General features: G+C 38.5%; 1 protein-coding gene across 1 annotated transcript in view; it reads left to right on the plus strand.

Annotated features, from left to right (window-relative positions):
* Positions 1-1445: 1445 nt before the first annotated feature.
* The window catches only part of fancb (FA complementation group B), a 23461-nt gene continuing 17942 nt past the window's right edge, over positions 1446-6964 (plus strand). The window contains exons 1-2 of the mRNA XM_048602523.1: positions 1446-1456; positions 1854-1855. The gene's annotated coding sequence lies outside the window, so the exon portion shown is untranslated. The remainder of the gene's footprint in view (positions 1457-1853; positions 1856-6964) is intronic.

Here is a 6964-nt window from a genome sequence, read left to right on the forward strand (position 1 = left end):
TTAGGAACATTTCAATATAGATCCAGACATTGCCAAATCTCAGCAAGGATGCAGACAAAAGCACAGTTTCTTCTGCATAGAGATTTCATACCACTCTGGTAGTCGAATGCTTTGATAAGGAAAGAGTTACCGGGGATTTCCACAGTTAAGTTCCTTATTATTGAGCTGACTTTTTGCAAATCCATCTATGTCCTCAAGTAAACCTTTCTGTGGCAAATGCAACAGAATTATGATAGGATCCAAGAAAGTGATTGTTAGAGCAATCATGCATGTATAGATTCAATGGGTACATAACCAGATCCATTACAGTAAAGTTTTGATACACTGAGCAAGATTAAACCTTTCTAAGATAGAAAAGCTTCAATTTTCAGCTGAAATTCTGCTGCTTAGAAAAATGCAGGAAGCTTAAAACATCCTTTGGAATAATGAAGGAAGAGACTTTTGAGGTGGTGCTGAGAGACTGTGGAAAGGAAGAAAGAAAGGTCTTGAATTTATTATACACATTCAAAGTCAGGATCAGGCCAGAATAGTCACATCAAAAATCCAACCCTGAGCTAGATTGACAGCAATGGGTTATACAAAGAATGCACTCAAACAATTTACTTACTGAATGACATGAATATACATTGCTTTGAATAAGGCCACATTTCTTATAAATAGAGAGCTCAATGGAATATACGTAACTATATTTTAGAGGAATGAGAAATATATAAAATTCTGACAGGACTGGAAAGATTGGATGCAGGGATGATGTTTTCCCTGGATGTAGGGAACAAAAGATCTTGGTCCCAGGGTAAAGTAAGCTCAGGTAAGCTATTTTGGGTTGAGATGAGCAGAAATTTCTTTATCCAGAATTTCAATTTCTCCCAAATCCAAATGAATTTATCTTTTAAAAGGAACCAATTTAACCACACTTCCTTGAAATACAAAAGAGAGTTTATTAATTACTAATCACAAGGAGAAAAAAGTAACACAACGCACAAATATACAGATTTGAAATAAGAGGTGAATCCAAGTGAATAAAATAATGCATACACATTAGTGTCAAATTTGGCATAAAGAGCAGATAGTTGATTATTATGGTCTTTGCAGTGGATGTCACTGTAGCATTAACGTCTGTAGTTGAACAGCCAATTTTGAGATTCTTGATTTTGTGTGTTGTTTGAAGATCTTCTGTTCTGATTCTTTTGGCAGTGACTTAAACTCAGAGGTTTTTTTTTGCTTTACCTGCAATGTCGGGATGTTTAAATGACTGCACTCAGAGATGTGATCCTCACAGCACACTACTCCACAAATTACATTATCAGGCCATTAACACATGAACAAGTGTTGCAGTTGGTTTTTAACCTCTTTATTTGTGTATCCCTGGAAGGCTAAAAACACATAAATTCTGCAAGAGATGAGACAGTCAGCTCTTTCATTATTTCTTCCTGTTACATTTCTCATTCAGTTTGAAGTTTCCCTGACAAGTGCAATATTCCTTAGGTCTCACACAGGAATTAGCAGACAGTTATTAATTTGCATCTGTAGAAGACTTCTTTTAAATAATACACTTAGAAGTTTAAAAATTATTATTGTCCACGGTACTTTCGGGTTCTGATCTGTTGCCATGGCAAGTATAGTGAAAGACTTAGGTGAGGTATAGTAGCTGAGATTTAACAGCTTTATGCTAATAGCTATTATGTCATATGTCAAACAATGTCAGTTCACATGTAACTGGGACTGAGTAAGAAGGTTCTAGTGACATCCTGCTCAACGAAGCTTCTGTATATGGTGTAAATAGTTGAAAATGTTCTTCTGTTTTCATAAGCGTATTATTCAGTTCTCACCTGCCAAAAGCATCCAGAACCCAGTTGTGTTACCTGTAAAGCTGCCAACCACTTAAGTCAATGCAGTCCCAAACTTTTAAGTGTCGTAATAAGCTCCAAATTCTTGTTTGAATTTGTTTCAGAATTGCTTATCAGTTTCTTAATCAGATCTTCTGCAGTTAAAACTTCAATTCTTACAAATACATGTTATATTTGTAAATATATAAAAGTAATGATCTAAAAAGGCACGCCAATAGCAAAAGCATTTTGTGATTGGGTAGAATATTTACTTGGTTATATCTTTAGCTGGAACAAAAGCAAATATTACCACTTTGAAAAATAAAGTGTGTTAATGTGGTAGGATATGTTGAAATTGCAGAATTCAAGCAGAGTGCATAGGTTTCCGTGCATCTTTGTTGATCTATACTGCAGAGGATGTGTACGCTTGAGTTGTGTACTTCAGTAAATGTGAAAATGTGGCCCCTTTAATTTTACTTTTAGCAACAGATATATTTAATGTGATACCTTAATGTGTAATTTGATACAAACACAGTCCATTAGAAAACAACGGCATCACTGATCACCATTGAGTTAAATAATGTCATCCACCTGAATGACAAACTCTTCTTAGTCATCTGACTGTCCATTGTTCCACCCTTTCTTTGTTTTGTCTTCTGTGTTTTCCAGCCTTATGAATTTGCTTCCCCATCATTTAGGGTTCAGTTTTAATGAAGGTACATATTGAAAATGAGAGCTTGTATACTTTCTTTTTACAAATGCCACAGATTCTAGCAATTTCCATTTTTCTTTCAGACTCCAGAATTTGTTATTATTTTCTATTCTCATCAGCATTCAAAACATCATAAAATAACAACTTTGATTCTATTAATGAAAATAATAACGAGTTATCAGACAATCTAAGTTGTTATTTTATATAACTGATGTTAACATAGTTGTTACAATAGATGACAAATAACTTAATCTTTGATAACTCTTTCATTTTCCAGCTCTAACAATTTGACTTTACAGCATTAAATGAGTTAATGCAGGCCATTTCTATACAATACCCGACTGTTACTTTGTCACAAAATACATTATTCAGTAATAAAATACCTCAGAACCTATTTATTTGATGAGTGAAAGCTGTCAAAAGCAATCCTGCAGTGATGTTTGCTCTATGAGTTTTTTACCATGTTGGCTAAGGCTGACACAAAAACTTTTACAGTTTAACAGTGTCTGACAGTGTGATTAAGCTCAAAGATACATGTGACTGGGCTATATGAACCATTTTTTAAAAAAAAAATCAATTGCCCCAAACCAAAAGTATAGAATTTCATAAAGCAATATGAATTTTCAAAATACTTGTTCCTCTATTCCCATCACCCCTTCCCAGACCATACATTCACATTATCTTCCTCATAGAAGGTAGAACAGTAAAACATGTAGTTATCTATGGCAGTGTAGCTCTTTGATCACTTCAAGTAACATTGGTGTCATTTGTATCCCAGCAATGACAATTGCCAACAAGTGAGAATAAAAGCATTTCCCCTTGCAATTCAATTGTATTGCCATCATTGAATCCCCTACTAACATCATAAACCAAACTGAACCCCAGTCACAATAATACTTTGGCTACAAGAGCAGATCAGACCTGGGCATGCTGCAGTGAGTAACTCATCTCCTGCCTCCTCAAAATCTGACCACACTCGACAAAACACAAGTCAAATGTGTCATGGAGTACTTTCCACTTGCCTGACTGTGTGCAGCTTCAACAAACTTAAGAAGCTTGACACCATCCAAGAAACAAGAAGCCACTTGATCAGCACTCCTTTCACCATCTTAAATATTTACTCCTTCAACCGCTGGCTCACTGACAGCAGTGCAATATAGAGAGTGGACTGCAGCAAATCCTCAGGCTCTTCCAGCACCACCGGTCACACCTGCAAACTCTAGCATCTAGAATGACGAGGCCAACAATAGTTATAACACCACCAACAAGTTCCAGTTCAAATCATACCCCACTTGTAGGATATGAGTATCACTAGCTGGGCCAGCATTTATTCTCTGTCCTTAAGTGCCCTTGAATCACTGTAGTCCATGTGTTTTAGGTATACCCACAATGCCACTGGGGAGGGAGTTCCAGGAATTTGACCCAGCAACACTGAAGGAATGGCGATATATTTCCAAGTCAGGTTGGTGAGTAGCTTGGAGGGAAATTTGAAGCTGGTGGTGTTCCCATGTACCTGCTGCCTTGGAAACGGTTGTGGTTTGAAAGGTACTGTCTAAGGATTGTAGATAAATTTCTGCAGTGCATCTTGCAAATTGTATACACTACTGCTGCTAAGATGTTGGTGTGGAGGAAGTGAATGATTGTGAATGTAGTGCCAATCAAGCTGGTTGCTTTGTCCTGGATAGAGTCAAACTTATTGAGGCTTGTTGGAGTTGTACTCATCCAGGCAAGTGAGGAATATTCCAACACATTCCTGACTTGAGCCTTGTAGATGGTGGATATAATTTGGGGAATCAGGGGATGAGCACTAATTTACAGACACAATGAAAGAAAATAGCAGCCCCTGTGCTTATGGCTTAAATTATTTAATGTCTAACGTACATCCTGTTCTATATTTAAAAAATCAAACCTTAATCAAAGTTCATGTTAAAGATATTTTTCAGCTGAATTTTGATAGATTCTGATGGTTTAAAATGAGGAGATACTGATTTACATATGGCTAGGAATCTGTTGATTTAAAATGACGAGAAAATAAATCACATAATCCCAGGCCATTGGCAAAAATGTTGTGAAATTTCAGTTGCTGGATACAAAAACTGTTTTAACACATTGAAAACCAGCCATACTCCGTCTTCAAATAATACTTTATCAAAATCTTATTCACAATTGCTACCTTTTTTAAAAAAAATTAACAATGGAAAACATAGAGCACAGAACATAGAACAATACAGCACAGGAACGGGTCCTTCGGCCCATGATGTTGTGCTGAGCAAGATGCCAAATTAAACTAATCCCTTCTGCCTCCTTGGTCCATATCTCTCCATTCCTTACATATTCATGTGCTTATCTAAAAGACTGTTAAACACCCTTATCGTATCTGGTTCCACCACCAACTCTGGCAGCGCGTTCCACATTCCTACCACGCTCTGTGTAAAAAAACTGCCCTCACATCTCCCTTGAGCTTTCCACCTCTCACCTTAAATGCATGCCTATAGATTTTGACATCTCCAACTCTGGGAAAAAGATTCTGACCATCAACCCTATCTATGCATCTCATAATTTTATAGACTTCTATCAAGTCTCCCCTCAGCCTCCACCGCTCAAGAGAAAACAACCCAAGTTTTACTAGCCTCTCCTTATAGCTCATACCCTCTTATCCAGGCAGAATCCTGATAAACCCCTTCTGCACCCTCTCCAAAGCCTCCACGTCCTTCTTGTAATGTGGTGACCAGAATTGAATGCAATATTCTAAGTGTGGCCTACCCAAAGTCTTATGAAGGTGCAATGTGACATCCCAACTCTTGTCCTTAACTCCCTGACCAATAAAGGCAAGCATGCCATATGCCTTCTTTATCACCCTATTTACTTGCGTGGCCATTTTCATGGAGCTATGGACTTGAACCCCAAGATCCCTCTGTACGTCAATGTTGTTCAGGGTCCTGCCATTAACTGTATACTTTTTCTTAATATTTGATCTCCCAAAGTGCAGCCCCTCACACTTACCCAGATTAAACTCCATCTGCCAATTCTCCGCCCATATATGCAACTGATCTATATCCCGCTGTATCCTTTGACAACCTTCTACATTATCCACAACTCAACTGATCTTCGTATCGTCTGTAAACTTACTAACCCACCCACCTACATTTTCATCCAAGGCATTTATCCATATCACAAACAGCAGAGATCCCAGTACGGATCCCTGCGGTACACCACTAGTCACAGACCACCAGCCTGAAAAACACCTTTCCACCACTACCCTCTGCCTTCTATGGGCAAGCCAATTCTGAATGTACACGGGCCAACTCACCGTGGATCCCATGCATCTTAATCTTCTGAATGAGCCTACCATGAGGGACTTTGTTGAAAACCTTACTAAAATCCATGTAGATGACATCCACTGCTCTAGCCTCATCGATCACCTTCGTCACCTCCTCGAAAAATTCAATCCATTTAGTAAGACATGACCTGCCCTGCACAAAGCCATACTGACTGTCTCTAATTAGGCTATGCTTTCCCAAATGCGCGTAAATCCTATCCCTAAGAATTCTCACCAATAGTTTTCAACCATCGATGTGAGACTCATGGTCTCTAGTTTCCTGGATTGTCCCTATTTCCCTTCTTGAACAGAGGAATAACATTAGCTACTCACTAGTGTGCTCCGGGACGTCTCCAGTGGTTAATGAGGATACAAACATATAATTCTAGTTAATTTATCAGGCAAACAAATTTCTGTTTCATGTTAACTATCATAAAATGGAACAGAAGTGACTTACCCCAGAAGGTTTGCCCAACGCATGTCACCTGGAATAAAATGCAATCCGAAGTTTTTTTTCAGAATGAGTGTTTCAACATGGTGAATGAAACAAATAGTCACCTAAGACTCATGAAAGTCCTAGGGCTAAAAATTGGTTCTTGTCATTCTTTAGGCACTAAAGTTAAGATACGCAATGTTGAAGTTAAGGTAGGAAGAACGCAAATTACATGCTCCCACCTCACTTATTTGACTGTCATCTGCCTCAGTGTTCAACAGGGCATCAAAGAATGTGTGTCTATGGCATGTGGTTTCGTCAGCCTTTGGACCTTAAAGAGAAGCTGCACTAGATGTCAGGGAGCTGTTTCTGAATATAACTGCTGCAATTGTAAACAAGGGAAATGGAATACCAGGGCAGAAAGGACTTTCAGGCTCATATATATGGTCCTGGAGCTCTTGGTGGAATTGGGAAGACAAAGAGATGCCATGATTCCAAAGAAGACCAGAAGGCCAGGCTGCACTCTGAAGAGAACAGATGACCGAGGAGATCAATTCACCATCAGAGATAGTAGGAACTGCAGATGCTGGAGAATCTGAGACAACAAGGTGCAGAACTGGATGAACACAGCAGGCCAAGCAGCATCATAGGAGCAGGAAGCCTTCCTGCTCCTA

This window comes from Rhincodon typus, chromosome 11 (genome assembly GCF_021869965.1).
Source record: "Rhincodon typus isolate 14 chromosome 11, sRhiTyp1.1, whole genome shotgun sequence".
NCBI classification, from domain to species: Eukaryota; Metazoa; Chordata; class Chondrichthyes; order Orectolobiformes; family Rhincodontidae; genus Rhincodon; species Rhincodon typus.